This window comes from Condylura cristata, unplaced genomic scaffold, assembly GCF_000260355.1.
Source record: "Condylura cristata isolate star-nosed mole 26May11 unplaced genomic scaffold, ConCri1.0 scaffold00001, whole genome shotgun sequence".
In the NCBI taxonomy this organism is placed as follows: Eukaryota; Metazoa; Chordata; class Mammalia; order Eulipotyphla; family Talpidae; genus Condylura; species Condylura cristata.
The window spans coordinates 56350696-56369328 of record NW_004567102.1 but is presented as its reverse complement, the minus strand read 5'-3'; positions in this window follow the sequence as shown (position 1 = coordinate 56369328).

The window sequence follows — 18633 nt, the reverse complement described above, 5'->3', positions numbered from 1 at the left end:
TTCTGATTTCTGTACATAGAGAAACCAGAAACTCCATGTGTACCATTACCCTCAAATATAAATTAGGTAAGCATGTTAGCTGTGGAGGAAAAAAAATGTTAATTTAGGAATTGATTAGTATTTGGAAGTGTATTCATATGTATCACAAGCGTGTTATGCATATATGACTGAAAACACATTTACAAATGAGAATTGACTCCCTTTTCTACATTAACCATCCTGATGAAATAACACTATATGTGTGGGGGGAGAGGAGGGGTTATCCATTACCATGTTCTTTTCTCTAATAGAAATCTTTTTTGCTAATTTAAATGCTGTTTAACTATGAAGAACATATTTAAGGAAGTGTATATTTATGTGTATTTATATTTCCTGAACCACTATTATGAAAAAATTCTGGTGTAAGAGTCATGGAGAATAGAAGAAATTAATACTTTTTTTTTCCCCTAAAAAAAAAAAAAGTATAGCCTACCAGAATTCAAAATAAGTCTCATTTGATTTCACCTGGAGGATTACTGGTGAACCACAGGAAGAGATATTAGAGGAAGGAACCCAGACATCTACATAGGCAGAAACCTCTCATTAATTGATTTAGTACTTGGATCTTCCACTTTGTAGTAAAGTTGAATTTCTTCCCCGTTAGCACAAAGTTTCTCTCTGGCTCAGTGTTTAATCTTCCCTATGCCTCTTGGCATTAAGAAACAGCCAATATTTGTATGAAATTAAGGATTGAGAAATCAATATTTTTTAAAGAAATGCATAATAACCAACCTCCTAGGGTATTTACTCACTTCAGAATCACTTCTATTTCAGTCAATGCAAAAGCTCTAGGATTTATTGTTCTGCCTCAAAATCTATCCTTTATCCCAACATGACAAGTTCTTGTGTGTCTGCCTAATTTAGTCTAGAATAATGTACAGGAGGTCCAGTAAGACAGCCTATGGCCTTTTGCCATTTTTTGCTCCTCAAGATAGTCAGTGGATAGATAGAAGAGTTCTTGACATTTCAAATCCTTTAGAACTTCTTGGGGTAGCTACACACACCCTTTAAACTTTCTTCAGTTATATAAGTTATATGTATGCCTCTTAGTTTTTCTCACTGTCTGCAACAATAAGTATTTTCAAATCACCATCCGCTGTTATGGACAATACAGTTTAAACTAGGGGAACTCAAATTCAAATGGTGCAGAGTTAGCTAGGAAGATCAAGTGAGTCTAGGGTAGGGTGTCACAGAGATAGACAGGGACTGTGATGACTTCTGTTCACCTCCATTTTTGTTGTTACACAGGAACAAATCTCCAGTGTTGTCATACAACTTGAGTTATGTCAAGAAGAGCCAGAAAATTAGTTGCATGCTTTCAGTGAATTTGATGTGCTAACTTGACTGGGACATGGAGGAGCTCAGATGTTTGGTGAAACATTGTTTTGAGTGTATCTATGAACGTGTGCTTGGATGTGATAAACTTCTAAATTGATAGAGTGAGTAAAGCAGATTGATCTCAATAGTATGAGTAGGTTTTAACCAATTTCTTAAAGACCAAGATAGAACAAAAATACTGAGAAAGAATGAATCCTTCCTACTTGACTGGTTGAGCTTTTGATTAAACTTTTCAAGTCTTTGGGTTTACAGAAAAAGTGGCTCTTCTTAGGTTTCAGTTCTGCTGGCAAGAACAGCAGAGCAAACTCCTTCAGCGCTTCTGGTTCTTAGACCTTTAAAATTGAACTAGAACTATACCATAGACTCTCCTGTGTGTCCTGCTTAGCAACTGCAGATCTTGGCACTTTTCTGTCTCATACCTGTGTGAGCACTCATACATAACTGTGTGAGTAGGACATATATATATATATATGCTTATATATAATATACACATACACACAATGTGACATATATGTATTCAACATTATATATATTCATATGCATATTCTGTTGGTAACAAAACAAAAAGTAGTATGAGGTTCTTCATAACATCACTAAAAACCAGTACCATCATTTTATACTTTACATTAAATTCATAAGAGAACTGTATTTCCCTAGCTGCCCCCTAACTTTCAAAATTCACTATATCTTATAATGAAGATATGACTTCAAGTAAATATGTAAAGTAGTCCCACTGTCTTTCTTCCTTGCCTTCATCCACTTAATGATATCTCTAGTGTTTTCTTGCAATAAGAACCTCCTAGTCATTGAGCTCTAACATTTGCTGTGTCTGTTCCCATATTCACATGAAAACTACACCAGGGTTTATTAGGACCAGTAAATCCTTAGATCAGAACAATTCCCATTAGAGATAGTAGAAGGGGAACTTGGAATAGTAGTTTCATCATTTCAGTTAGATTAATAAAGAAATGTTTTTTTTTTTAAAAAAACAATATGTATTAAAAGGGTTGGTGATGTTTACGATAGTTGCTGTAATTAAACAAGTGCTGAGATTCTGCTCCTGCTCTGTCTCTGGTGAATCCTCTCACCACCTCTGCACCTGTGGCCTGTACCCCAGTTCTGTATGCATAAATAAGTAAATCTTTGAAAAAATCAGAAAAAATTAAAAAGATAGTAACTGTGCATTTTTGAGAAACTTAGCCCTGAAAGGAAGAAAATAATGTTAGCAAGTTCCAGTGGATTTTCTTTAGAGTGAGTATAAGAGGGAGGGGAAGGCTTCTGATTGTATGATATACTTAATGTGCATGGGGATGGAAATAGTAAAGATGTGTGGGGAGCAAGACTAATGGAGTCTCATGGAACCAGGAGACTTGGAAAGGATGAGTCTAGGTATCAAAAGAAGGGAAAGTGGTAGGAATGAAGAAGAAAAACTCTCACCATCAGGGAAAAAGATTTATTTATTTTTTCCTCACTGGAAAGTGGTAGAGTGAGGAGATCAATTATTTGGATAAAAATAGAAAGTATACCGATCATTTTTGAGCACACTATTGATCTCAAGAAGTAGCTAGCAGATTGATGATAGAGTCAAGATTGAGGAGTCACATTGGAACATGAGAATGATGAATTGAAATAAATAAAATGAAGTTCAGTGGTGATAAATGCAAAATTTTCCCTTTATATCAATATAAATCATTTAAAGTACAAAATGGAGGAGAAATGACTTAATGCCATTTCATGTGGAAAATATTAGCATTTTGCTTGATGAAGAGTTTACATATTAATGATGTCAGAGAGAAACATGTTTTCTTTGAAGCTAATGCAGATATAAGCTTAATGAGTTTGGAGAATATAGAATCCAGTTTAGAATTTGATATGTGAAATATCTAAAATTGGATCAGAAACAACAGTTCATCATTGGGGTACTAAATAAACAAACTATGACATAGTATCAGTAAGATGCCTGGTATTTGTGAAAAAGAGTAAGGAAGCTCTCTTTGTACTGATGGGAAGGATTTTCTGGATATATTGATAAGAAGAAATATGGTGCTTCACAGTAGTATGTATGGAATGCTACTTGTTATGTGAGATGGAAGAAATAAAAACGTATGATCCTATTGGTTTTTATTTGCATAAATAATTTCCAAAATAACAACAACAACAACAAAAGAATTTTAAAAATGTGCTTACCCATAGCAGGCAGAGTGGAATAAAGACAAATTAAGTTTTGTTGAATAGCCTTTTATTCTATGTTGACTGTGTGAATGTATTACCAAATCAAAGTATTTAAAAAAATGAAGCTGGTGAAGGTGGGACTTGAAATTTCAACAGAGGTGATGAATTCAGGGATACTCTCCAAAAGTATAATCTTCCTAATGGTAGGCTTTGCACTTCATTTACCTCCTCTTCTTCCATAGTGTATACAATAATGCTCACTATGTAGAAGGCTGCTGATTTTTTGTTGATGAAATGTACAAGTGAGTAAATACCTGAATGATTTAACATAATGTATCTGTCCTTAAATGCCTGAGCAACTTATGTCAAAGAGAAGGTGTCCTCATTTTCAGTTCTTTGAGGTCAAATTAGAAATATGAATGATAATTATAGGAAGAAGAAAAATAGTTTATTCTTTCCACAGAGCTTTTGAGGCTTTGTAGTAGGTACTAAGATTACCACTAATAAGATATCATTTAAGTTTTCAAGAGGTTCTTAGTTTACAATGAGGATGTCAAGGATAGAGATAATCATACAATGAAGAAATGAGCACAATGCTAGAGACATACATAGGCTGTCTAGAGAGTGCTGAACAACCCGGATGAAGGTGTTTCTAAAGAGCAACACACCTGAATTCAATATTAAAATCAAGAAAGGCAGACAGGGTGAGAAAGAGGGATAATCCAGGGTGAGGTAGGAACTGTCCCAGATAGAGACTCATAGGAGTATTAACCAGTTCCTCTCAACGGGAGTACAAAGATCAGAGTGGTTGGAAGGATAAGTAAGAAGCAAGGTAAACCAGCTGCCTGGAGCTTGGTATAAGAAAGATGCTTGATCCAATGAGGACTTAATGAAGCTTCTCATGCTCGAGTGAAGGTAGGTTTTCTGACCACCAGTTAGTGCTGTAGAAAATAAAAGTGTGGGTGCAGAACTTAAAATAGAACTGTCTTTTTTTTTTTTTTAAGATTTATTTATTTGTGCATACAGAACTGGGGTACAGGCCAGAGGCTCAGGGGCGGCGAGAGGCTTCACCAGAGACAGAGTGAGGAGCAGAACAGGCAGATCGACGAAGTATACTGCTGAGGGGAGCAGCGGGCGGGTCAGGAGAGGTCTGCCACGCCATGTGGTCACCTCCGGGGCAGGCGGCAATCGAACTCATGCGGAAGCGGCTTTATATTCTCAGTGCTGTGCTTTAACCCGCTGCGCCACCAGGGAGGGCCAGAACTGTCTTTTAAAAGAACTGCCTTGCAGAAAAAAAGAGAAGGTGGGATCATTATACCAAGTTCCCTAACACATTAAAATTGCAGATTTACTTTTATACAATGCTACTGTAGATTGTCTTCCCCTTTGCCTCTTAGTTAGCAGGGGAGACGAGGCATAGGATATCCAGGGAAAGGAGAGGAAGGAGATAATGATAAGAGGAGAAAGTGGATTTTGAAGTGACTAAACTTGAAAAAGACCATTTGCAGTAGTGTTAATAACATACATTTGAAAAGGACTTTGAAACCAGTAAAACAAAAAGTAGCTATCATTTGTTGAACCTGAACTTACCCTAAAGACTGTCATATGGATCTCTCTTACTTGGGTGCAGAGTTGAGTTTCTTTTTCCTCAATGAGGACAATAAAGAGAATGAATCTCAGTACAGTATGAGATAGTATACTAGGTGGATGTTCATTAGTGAAAAATTATAGACCTGAGTTCAATCCACAGGATCAATGGTAAGACCAGCCTTGAACTATATAGGTTCTTATCATTCCTATAGAAAAAAAACTCTTTGAAAAAAAAAAAAGTTCATTTAAGAAACTTATTTATTTTTATAAATAGGCACTTAATATAGGGATTTGGCCCCTAGGAGCTACTTAAATAAGTTCTTTTTATGAATGCATGTGGTACCAGGGTCACTAATATCTTAACAGTTAACATTTCTATATGCTAAGTTCTATCTGCTAAGCAGCTTCCACAAACCTTTTCACACATACATCCTAAACTGAGGGGCAGTAAGCCTGGGTAACTTGCCTGAAGGAGTCATTGATGAAACATGTAAGACTTTCTCGCAATTGTCAAACCCGAAACTTAGACTACTATCTTGACAGATCTATTTGATTTATGCTATTATTAATTCTCTTTCTATGTTTATTAAACTACACAAAAGAACCAAAGTGGGAAATTTGCTCTTTAAATTTAACCAAAACATGCTCATGCTTTTAAAGAAGGATTCTCAGGGTGGCTTCCAGCATTTCCCAAGGGAAGCTCAAGTTTACGTTTGAGATTTGTCCTATAATTTGAAGACCGGTAAAAGCTGACAGTGTAGTGAAAGGGCACAGTCAGTTTCCTGACATGGGGAGAAAGCTTGTTTAGAGGTCAACTCCTAGGAGACATTGGGCACCAACTGTGGGCCAGAGCTAACAACTTCCAGGGGGAGTTGGGGTCAGCCTTTCCTCTCCAGATGGCTCATTGAAAGATGGAAGGCTCCACAGTGGGGGGCTATGGGAGAGGCTGTCCTGGAAGCAGGAACAGGCAGGAACAATGAGAAACCTTTCTAAAACCAACTGGGGCACCAAGCCCTCAAAGAGCAGGCCTCAGCTACTGTCGGCTCACAGCAGTAAGCTGTCTCTCACAATGCTCAGCTGGACTCACCCAGCCATTCCCTTTGATGTGAATAATTACAAAAACACTAGATACAACCTTGCATATGTTTCATTCTTTGGCAAAAGTGATAGCACTAATTACTAGCATTTTGAGGGTGTGTCATTATAGTCCAAGACATGAAGTGAACGCTTTTTTACCTCATGAGAGAGGCTACAGTGCATTGCACATATGGTGCTGTATTAATGAGCCACCCAGAATGCAATTTAGCCAGCTTTGGCTGTCTTCCTCTATGCATGTTATTCATCTACCCTACCTGAGTGACTGCACAGGTGAAGTCGGCAGGAATTGTAAGCCTGTAGCCATCATTTCTCGAGCTCTTTTAAACACGCACGAAGAAAAGCAAAAATTAAACCCACAAAATTGGTTTCATTTTACACAGTCAAGACTTTATGCTAGCAATCTTCCTGTTATAAATAAAAGCTGAGAGAAATTTCATTTTTTAAAATCTTTTAGTTTTTTTAAATGATGCAAATATAACTATTATCTTCTGTTACATTGCTAATCTCAAAGACCTCACACACAATTACTAAGGCATTTGAGTTAACACATTATGAAACCATTATTTGACTCATCTTTTCATTATTATTAATTTATCAATTGCTATAACATTATATACATTTTTTATTTTATTTTATTTTTTAAAGATTTACTTGTTTATGGATACAGAACTGGGGTACAAGCCAGAGGTTCAGGGGTGGTGAGAGTATTCACCAGAGACAGAATGGGGAGCAGAACAGGCCAACTGATGAAGTACACAGCTGAGAAGATCAGTGGGTGGGTAAGGAGAGATCTGCCACACCATGTGGGATCACCTCCCAGGTGGGAATTGAACTCATGCTGATGTGGTTTTAGCTTCTCAGTGCTGTGCTTTAACCCGCTGCCTCACCAGGGAGGGCCCATTATGTACTTTTGAAAGAATTTTTAACACAACTTATTTGCTCATTGCAACCATCAGTCCTATTTTGTGGCTAAAATCTTTATTTAACAAAGTAGAGTGATTTTCAGGTTGGAAGGTGGTAGACTGAAATGGGCTTCTGGGTTTTAGTCTGATCTGAAGCTTCAGTATTGTGTTACCTCACTTTTGAGGGGAGAAATGTATCTCAGTTACTTAGGATCCTGGCACAGGCTAGCTTCCTCTCTTTGCAGCTGCTTCATGTGTAGCTATTTAAAACAGTTGGAAGAACAGAAACAAAAAAATCTAGAAGGGGATAAAAGTAGGTAAATAAATAACTGGAGAGGTTGGTCCTTAACTTTTTCTGCCTCCCAGACTTATTTTCCTGGTCACTACTATTCATTTGGAAGCACCATTTCTCTCAGAGTTGATTACTTTGGGTGATCTAGAAGATATACTAAAGATCAAGATAAGTAGAAAGATCAGCGAGCCACCTCCTAAATGGAGCAGGATGTGAACAGACAGTTTTGCTCAGTCCTCCAGCATTTCATGGGTCTCATCTATGATTTCTCTGTTACGCTTTCCCCCACTCTCATTCACTGATCCCTTCCCTGCAGTGTTGATTCCCATTTCTTTCCTACTATTTCTTTGAGTCTCTTGCTTTTCCCGTTCCTTATCAATCTATCTGTGAAACATGGAGAAGGTGAGACAGTAGCTCTTGATAGAACAGTGGATCATTGCTTACCTATAATGAAGGAGCCATGAGTTTGTTTATGTCAAACATGTATGTGTTAAATAATGGCCACTACAACTTCCCTTTACAATTCACTTATAATTAGAATATACCTTTACCTCATTTCCATCTCCATCTTCATTCTATATCTATATTTTCATCTATGTATCTCTGTACCCATGCCTCTCCTTCCTCTAAAGTGGAAAAGAGATATATTTATTTTTGTACACCTAAATAAAAAATGTTTTCTTATTTTCCCATGAACACGTAAAACAAGAATCCCAGATGCATTTTTAAATGAAGTATGTTGGTATAAAAATATAGTATCTAATAAAAAATTTTGAGAGAGACACAGCGGGGTTGGGAGTGTTGAGAGATGTCTAACTTCCAGCAGAGAAATTCATTTGAAGAGATTTTGAATTTTTATAAAAGTCCAGATTTCTGAGAGTTACTAACTTGAAACTTTGCTCCCTTCAACAAATTTTCTATTGAGAGTTGTAGAAAATTTACAACATATATCAATTGTTTTAAAAATCAGTTGTAGCGGCCTCCCTGGTGGCAGCACAAGGTTTAAAGTCAGCACTATGAAGCTATCCCCAGCCACTGCTGCATAAGTTTGATCCCAGACCTGGGAGCTAACCCACATGGTGCAGCAGACATCTCCTGTCCCACCTGCTGTTCCCCTCAGCAGTGTATTTCAGCAGATCCTCTTACCTCTCCATCTCTGGCCTGCACCCCAGTTCTTGTATGCATAAATAAATAAATCTTTTCAAAAATTCAGTTATAGAGCTCTCCCTGGTGGCACAATGGTTTGAAGTATACTATGAAGCTAGCTGTAGCAACTGCAGCACAAGTTCTATCCCTTCCAGGAGGGTGGACCACATGGTGCAGCAGACCTCTCCTGTCTTGCTGACTTCTCCCCTCAGCAGTGTACTTCATTAATCCGCCTGTTCTGCTCCCCATTCTGTCTTTGGTGAATCCTTTCACCTCCACACCTCTGGCCTACACCCCAGTTTTTGTATGCATGAGTGAATAAATCTTTTTAAAAATCAGTTCTATACCCAACAGATAATAATATAACAGATATGCCTATTTTTTCCTAAAAATATATTAAATACTTGGCGATGGTTAAGCAGCTTGATAAGACTTGGAATAATGTGACAAATGTGTGGACTAAACTTCAGCCAACAGTCAATTGGCCCTCTGAGTAGGAGAAATTTGTGTGAATGTTAAGGCAATAATTAGAAGAAAAAATACCCAAGTACTTATTAAAATTTATATTACCAGTTTAAGACAGTCAGAGAGATGGTAAGTTAAGAGCAATACAAAGTGGCAACTTTAGTTATTAGAGCAGATATTGGCCACCCAATATCCACTTTTTTTTTTTTTCATCAAGGGAAATTATATCAATAGGAAGCAATCAACCCAGCTAAAAAAAAATTGCCAACCTTCTTTTAGATAAAAGTGTTAATGAGACATAAACAGGAATCTCTACTGAGGGAACAAATTTTCAGCTATGGCAGCCTTCTCAGTACCCCTTTGCATTTGCTTTTGCTGGAAATAGAGCGCTATCTAGAGAAGAGTGATTGATTGATAACCATGTGATGACTAAAAAGCAGAAGGGACTTGAATAAGGATTTCAAAAGGGCAGTTAGAAAGGGCTGCATGTGAAGGTGGTATTTAAAGAATGAAATGCTGTGTTGTTTATTAGATCAGAAAAATCATCTCGTGTGTGTGTGTGTGTGTGTGTGTGTGTGTATCTCAGGATCAGTCTCCCTCCCTCATTGTGCCTTTCCTATCCTTCAGCAGTCACTGGCATGTTGTACTGTTCTGCTTTTTCTCTAGCACTCATCACTTTTTCACTTTTTCACTCAGCACTTTTTTTTTGTGAAAATCTATCATCTATCTCTCTTCAAGGACAAGGATCTCTGCTCTGCTCACTGAAATATACTGCTCATAGAATTGTCAAAGCACTTAAGTAGTTGGGATAAAGCCTGATACATAGTAGATTTTAGGAAATACTTACTGGATGACTGGATGTGCTGTTACATATCAAAATGCTGAAGAAAATCTTGGCCACAGTTCTTAGTAAATTGTAAATATTACATTACATAATCTGGGGTATGCTGATTATTAAAACTCAAGAAAGCATAAAAAGATTAGATACAGGTTATAAAAGAATGGCTAGAGATAGGACTGGATGTGAAGTTAGACTTTGAATGAGTTAGGATTTCTTAATTTGGTCAACCAAACTGAAAAGAGAAATAGCTAAAGTCCCCAAAAAACATAAAGACAGAAAGATGAATTGCTCATCAAATTCCAGTTTCAAGTATGAGGATTGTCCATTTTTTCCTTGATAGAGTTAATTTTCATAGAAATGTAAGACTGTAAAGATGTCAGTATATATTCATATAGCACTTGATGACCAAACTAGCATATATATGTAGGCACCAAATCTGAGGAGGCTGGAAATTGGGGGATCTCCTCTAAGAGTTCAGGGCAGTGTCTAGCAGGAGATAGGTTTAATAGAACTGCATGTTGCAATAGGTAGTTTTTTTGGGGGGGGATAAGGGAGAGTGCAAGACTCCAAAGCCAGGCTAAAATAGGAAGGACTGATAGCAGGGAATGGAGACCCAGGTAGGGAGTCAAAGACAGGACACACAGACCCATCCCTGGCCCTGGGGGAAAAAGCAAGTACATACTGTCTCTGGTGTATATAGTTAAAGTAGTAGGATTAGCTGTGGATCCAAATATTGGTGGGCTCAGTAGATCATGTCATTCCTGTCATGGGGCCAGCTATTGCCAGGGTTTTAAATGGCTGAACATATCAGTATGCTGTACGTGGGCCCACTGGAGATCTTAGCGTGTTGTTGTAGCAGGAAAACATATACTGGAAATAACATAGAGAACATAATCCTAACTGAAAAATACAGCCAATTTGTGCCTATAATTGTGAATGCATTTTGTTATTTATGTTTATCAAAGGGAAGTGGAAACATGAAATATAAATAACTCCAAATAAAGTCTAAATAAGTTAAATAATTTTGGATCTATGGTAAATTATTTAAGGGGGCTAGGCTGTTTGGAATATATTCATGATATTTTTGTCACGTATAAGGAGAATTTAAAGAATTACTTTGTCTTCTTGCTCATTTTCATGCCAGTGTAACAAAACATTGATCCACAGAGTTTTTCACCACATTTTGAAGTTTGTATACATAAATTACATGATTTTTCTTATTTTATAGGCAATCTTCTAGAGGAAGATATTTTAGCATTAATAACACCTCTCTCACAAAGTACAACATGGTGGGTTTGTATACATGTTCATAGATTATTTATATAGAAACGAGCCTAGGGACCAATGAATTCACATCTCAGAGCACTGTGGTATACTTACCACAACAAATATGCCATTGCTGAAGATGGGGGCTTTGGGAACCCCAGTGCCGACATCTAAAGAAGTGATTTTGGTTTCTAGAGATGATTATGTGGTAGAGAACATATTCTCTGGTCATCTGCCAATATTTCTCACAAAGGTCTTCATGCAAACAAGGTTGGCTCTGCCTATAAGCCAGTACACTGAAAAATCATTATTTTAAAAAAATCAAAAACACCAGCCTTTTGCCAGTTGAAGAAATGAACACTTTTTATCCTTTATCCTCCTCTAGTCAAGATGGATAAATACATTAATTCACTATATACAAAGGACACTCACCTCAATTATTTACTAGAGGCATAAATTAGGTGTTGAGCACAGTTCAGACGGCAGAGCATCTTTCTTGAAATAGTAAAGGGGAAGAGAGAAGCCTTAGATGCTGCTAATCCTGCCTGTTCATATTATAATGAACAAATCAAGTTTAATCTATTTCAGTATTGGGCTTTAAATTTTCATGTTTTCTTCCTGCTTTTCAGTGAAAGCTGGCTTGCAGGTTGGCCAGAGTACATGTTTGTTTTTATCTGAACAAACGTCTCCATTCCCACCAAAGGACTTGTGTATTCTTTACCCTTTCTCTTCCAGATGACCTGTCAAAACTCAGAAATGTCATGTTAATGTTTGATGGACAGACTATCCCAGCAGCTGCAGGAAATGGCAGCACCACTTCAATAATTTACATTGCATTTCTGCTCTACTTTTCCTCCTGTCTGTTAACTTTCAGGAGTGAAAAACCTAACAGCAAGAGGGCTTCTGGACAGTATAGCAGTCTCTAGAGCTTTGTCCACTTCTAATCCTGCATTTTTTATCCTTTAAATAAAAAAGTCGAACTATTTCCATTTTCAAGTGCTACTGAGAATGACCCAGTCTCACACAGGAGCTGTGCCTCAAGTTCATTTGTGGTTCAACTGGCATGCTTGTTTTCTTACCTACTGGATTTATTGGCTGTAGTTTATAATTACCAACATATTTGAAATTAACTTGTTCATTAAGGATTATATTCATAAATAACTTAGTCTCTTGATGAAAATGTTCTGGTTGATAAATTATTATGCACTTTGGTGACGGAGCTTGATATAATCATGTAAAGTCTGTCATACTAAAGTTTTGAGCATTTTTCAAATTTTAAAAATATTATCATGAGTAAAATTTGCCTTTTGTTTACATATGTGTGGTAGAAAGAACCTGGAAATCCTGAACGTCGTTTTTGCCCCAACCATTTTTGAATCATATGTTGGGAATTCTGCTTTTCTTATCTGTAGGTGTAGGAGGAATTCTAATACTTGTCTGACATCTCACAGGAGCAGTGCAAAATAAAATGAGATGCTGTATGTAAATGTATCATAAATAAAAGATCACTAACTTGATCTTTTCCATATGTAAATGACAAGAGTTCTATCATGCATTGGCTTCTGTGTGAGTGTTCTTGCTGTCTATGCTCTGAATCACCCAAAGTCTAAGCAGCGGTGTCTACTGAAAGCAGCAGAGTTCTGTTCCTTCTGGAAGAGTTTTAACATCTCACAAAGAAGAGAGGTCCAGCAGGAAGAGAACATTTTGGTGCAATGTTCTTTCAGAAGAGTGTGAAAAGAATTCCCAAACCCAGGTCAAGTCCTTTCCCCTCTAAACTCATACACTAAAGCAGTTAACCCTAAGTTTACAGGTCTTTGACAAAACTATTTAACTAAGGTTTAAACATGCAGATATCTTTAAGGATCAATTTCTTGGGCAGGTTTACAACTATGCATGGTATAAAACCATGGGGTTTATGTAAAAAAAAAAAACAATTTACACCCACCAAGAGGAATACATTTTTCATTTTGAGAACAGATATGTGGAATTTCACTTTATATAGATTATTTTTACATATGTCACTAAGTATCTATAATGAACACAATATGTAAACTTGAATACCTTTTTGGTGGTATGTGTGACTGGCCCTGATATAAATGATTTGCATATAGGAGAATTGCAGACATTTCCCAACATCATTTCTTACATTTTATTATCTTCTTTACTAATGGAACTATTGCTTTTATGCAGTATGGTTTAGCTCACATATAATGTGTCTATAATCTACTTATATCATAGCAATTTCTGGGGTTATCTCTCCTTTGATTCAAGGGGTTCAACCACGTCTTTAAGCCTCATAAATAACTTGATCATAGTTCTTGTTCAATTGATACTTGCAGAAGGCATGTATCTTGACAAATGATTTTTCCCAAATGATTTTTGTAATGTTTTCCTTTCAACTATTTACTATAGCATAAGTTCCAGCAATCCAAACTTTTGGCAGGTTCAGTGTGAATTGCTGAGGCAAGTGATGTCATATCTGGGGCCAGTTTCCTTATCTGCCAGTAATGCTATGTTTACCTGTGCGGTCCTCTCTTTGTCTTTTTCATCACTCAACTCAACCTCTCCTGTACTTTAATGTCCACATTCAGTTGTATGGGACTAATGACATTCCCTTTCTATTTGCATTTAATTTTCTTAGAATTTCCTTAAACTTCTTAAACAAAAATCAGACATGAGTGCATGTGTGTACACAGAAATGGAAAAATGTTTATAAAAATAGACATGCTGTAGACATGTTTTATCTGTAGATGAACTGATATTTCTTATCTAATTAAAACAAAGGAAATCAGTTTATCGAACCAGCAAATAATGATTTGAAGAGCTCTGGGGATCTCTCCTACTATCTGCAAATTAGGACAATGATACATAGGAGACTCATGCATCTTGGAGTTGAAGAAAATAGGGAACTCGGGCCCTCCCTGGTGGTGCAATGGATTGAAGCGCAGCACTGCAAAACTAGCTGCAGCCTCTTCAGTACCAGTTCAATCAGAGCTTCAGCATTCAGAACTAGTTCAACCCCCTGGCCTGGGGGAGGTGACTCACATGGTGCAGTAATCCTCTCCTGTCTTTCCTGCTGCTCCCCTCAGCAGTGTACTTCGTAGATCTGCCTGTTCTGCTCTCCACTCTGCCTCTGGTGAAGCCTCTCACTGCCTCTGCCCCTCTGGCCTGTACCCCAGTTCAATATGCATAAATAAATAAATCTTAAAAAAAAGAAAAAGGAAATAGGGAACTTATATACAATTTGGGAGAGGGAGGTTATCCTTCCTAAAATTCTTTGATGCAAACTGCATTTTTTTATTCCAAAGTAATAATCTTCATCAACTTAACCTAAAAAATATTATTAAATAGACGCAACTACCACATGGAGTTTATTATTTTTATAATGGAAGATACAATTCTCAATGGCATTTATTCTGCTCATCTAGTACAGTATCCCACTATACCACCCTCCGGTTCACAGTGTGGTGGGGAGGGAAGCACCCCTGGCAGTCATCACAAGGAAGTTTATCCTCTACTGTGTGGGTGCCAAGGCACTTGTGCTGCAGTTTCCAACTGTTCACTCTCAATTTTGGTCTTGGCTTAGAAAAAGACCACCTCCCGGCTGCTACTTGCAGAAAAATATGAACCACTTACCACTGCTACATGGCACCAGCCAGCAGATGTTACTGCTCTTTTCTACTCAATAATGGGCATGAACCATAAAAATAATTTAAGGTACAAACTGATGTTGTAAAATTGTGACCTATTATTTCATTTTCTATATTGTGATATACTAAACAAGGCTTTGCCATTCCAGAGGGAAATAAAGTGGATCCATTACAGTATCTGTTCTACTTATAAAAATTAAGCCTAGCTGAAAATTATTGATGGTTACCTTTATAGAAAGTGGGGCATACATATGAGGTATCGAGGGTTTCTTGAATGCTAAAACATGTAGCTGTGACATCTCCCTTTTGTGGGAAGCTGGGCACTAAGAAATGTGCTAGGCTTTTGGCAGAAAGTTGCTGGCTCAGTCACTGAGAGGTTCAGTCCCAGCTGCGGGTTGATTGATGGCACCGCATCAGAGAGCACTCTTAGGGGAGCTATTTACCCCCATCTTCCATCTGGAGCTGCTGGGATATAGTTCACTGTGATGATGGCTACTGAATGAGCTGCATTGGCAGGACCTCGGCGACAAGGAAGGATGGTGGCTGGGGAGCCGGCCCAGAATCAAAGGATGTCAAGGAAATGAATGGAGCTAAGCACAGAACAGCCAACTCTTCTCAGTCATGATGGGGTGGCAATTCAAAAAGAAAGATGGTGCACAGCTTTTAAAACTACAAAATGGGAAATATTATGTTCCTTTGTTCTTTCACCTACAGAGGTTACTTCGTAAAGATTTATTACAAGTCAAGGAGACATGCTACTAATGACAGAAATATAATGACTTCCTATAGTTTGAGTCACACTGGACCATAATATAAAAATTATTAACTTCTTCTAGGGAAGGCATTCAGTATTCATCTGGCTACATGAACAACAGTATAAGAAATATATTCTTGATCTATAAGTTCTCTAGGAATCTGAAATTATTGTATTATTATGTACTAGGGAATAATTAAAGGTATTAAATGTATATTTAAGTATATTATTAAATGTGTGATATATGTTACATATTAAATGTATCTATATTACATATATATTTCCTGTTTAAATGGGGGGAGGAGGAGCACAGAAAAGTCCAAAAGAAGTCATACTACACAAAAGTAACTGTAAAGGATGAAAACACACATAAGCACATGTTGAACTAGCTATAGGGTCAGCTGGAGTAAGTGCTAAGAATTGCAGGGGTCAGACTCTTTTGTAGAACTGAGGGCGTATCGGGGAATCAAGCCAGCAGGAGAGTCCCTCGAAAGCCTCCATGAAAGAGAATTATCAGAAGAACTTGAAAGGAGGAAGAGAGATGTGATTATTTTTATTTTTTTTTCACTTTGCTGCTTATGGCTATGGATTATCTCCTTGGCAATCCAGTTTTGCAATTTTATTGTAATGCTTTGATTTTTTATAATAAATCTACTTCCCAAGTTATATTGACTCTGGCATTATCCCAGAGATGATATTTGTAAGGCTTTTAAGAGGAGTAACTACTGACTCCTTAGGCTAGACCCTAAATTGGGGCATTTTGTTGATAGAATAAAATTCATAAGCTTTAGGGCCCTCCCTGGTGGTGCAATGAGTTAAAGTGCAGTCTCACTAAGCTAGCCACAGCAACTTCAGCATGAGTTCAATCCCCAGGCCAGGGAGGTGATTCATATGGCACAACAGACCGCTCCTGTCTCTCCTGCTGTTCCCTTCAGCAGTATATTTCAGTCAATCTGCCTGTTCTGCTCCCCATTCTCTCTGGTGAGTCCTCTCACCCTTCTTACCCCTCTTGCCTGTACCCCAGTCCTTGTATCCATAAATAAATATTTTTTAAAAAAGAAATTCTTGTTCATTTTGCTATATAAACAAGCAAAATATGGATATGGAATAGTGGATTGATGATTCATCACTTTGCTCCTATTTTTGCATAAACTTAACATCATGCTTTCTTTTTTCTGCAATAAAATCCATTTCTTAAATTATGCTGATTATCTTTTCAAAGCAAATTTGTATTATGTATTCTTTTGTTTTTTAGGCAGTTTTTAAAAAAGTCTGTATTGGTAAATGCTAAGATTCTCATTAACTGAGGCAAGTACAAACAGGCTTGAAATGATTAACACTTGAAAATCAGTGGAAGGTTCTAAATAAAGTACCCAATTGGGTCCATTGGTTTATATTTGCTTGCTCTTTAATACCTCTACAGCAATACAATGCAGGGATTAAAATGCATTGCATGACATTCTGAAGTTATATAGTTAATGAAAGATGAACAATGATTTGCACTCACCTCTTTCTGAATGGAAGAACATAATTTTAATGATACAATTTTGTTTGGATTTTACTGTGCTTGATTATCTAGAATTTCAGTTGCTTAATTGTTGACATTCTACTTTCTTACTAACTACCTGCTTCAGAGAAAGTAAAAGAAGGCAGAAAAATGAAATTTATGAATCTTCTTTTTCTTGTATAATGTTTTGCTGAAGAGGACATTGAAATAGACACCTAAAACCAGAAGTGTGACTAGTAACTATAATTTTAATTAATATTTTTCTCTGATTAGAAAATTATAACTCAAAAGTAACAGTCACTTTCACATTCTCAGAAAGTGTGGCCATTACTATTTCAATAGCTCTAAACAAGTTTAGATGCACTAAAACATTATTTTATTTGTTTAGTTCAAGTTACATAGCCATTAAAAAGAGAGATGCCAAGCAAGATGGAAGCAGAGGTTAGTGTCTCTTCAAGCCATGGCACACCAGTGGTGGACAGTAACCACCAGAATCTTGACAGAGCGTGTAACAGATTCACTCAAAACTTTTAGTAGAAACCCACCTTCCTGATATTTTGATTCCCCTCTTCTATTCTCAGAACTATGAGAGGATCCATTTCTGTTGTTTTATGCCATGTAGTTTGTGGTACTCTGTTGTGAAAACTCTTGGAAACAAATAGCAATATAAAAACCTAATTATTAAAAACTAACAACAGAGTATTTTTCTTCTTAGTGATTACTTTCTTCTCTTCTTCCAGGTTATCTGTTTTCCTTATGGATTTTGGTAAGCTGCTAATTGAAAACACTCAAACAATATGCAGACATTCCTTTGAAAAACTGCTTTGAAAGCAAAACATTCCCAGTATAAAGGCATGTTCAACTTCATAGTTCTTGATTCCATCTGGAATGTATTCTTATTTAGGAATGACAAAGGAATATTTCCTGATTCAAGATAAAAGGATTCACACCACTTATATGGATTCTTGAGCATCAAATAATGTCTAGACAATAAAAGGTAACAGATGTGCTACTGTTAGGAACCCACGTCATTGGGCATACACTAGAGGAGAGACATACTCACTCTGAAAGTTTCTGAATTCCAGCACAAAACATTTTGGCATTTATAACTGGCAAAACTTTAAAATCTGTTAAATGAAAGACAACCACAAATGAACCTCAATAATGCCTCAAAAAAGAAAAACAGGGCTTCCCTCCCTGGTGGTGCAAGAGGTTAAGTCGCAGCACTACTAAACTATCTGCAGCTACTGCAGCACAAGTTCTATCCCACATGGCACAGCAGATCTCTCCTGTCTCTCCTGTTGCTCCCCTCAGCAGTGTATTTCAGTCAATCTGCCTGCTCTGCTACCAACTCTCTCTGGTGAACCCTCTTCTTCCTTATTGTGGCCCCACTGGCCTGTACTCCAGTTCTTATATACATAAATAAATATTTTTTTTAAAAGGAAAACACATAAAAGTTTTGAAGAAAGCAAACAACAAAAAGGGTATTAAATACTTGCTATTTAAAAAAAAGCTTTATTTATTTATGCTTACAGAACCGGGGTACAAGCCAGAGGTTTGGTGGGTGAGAGGA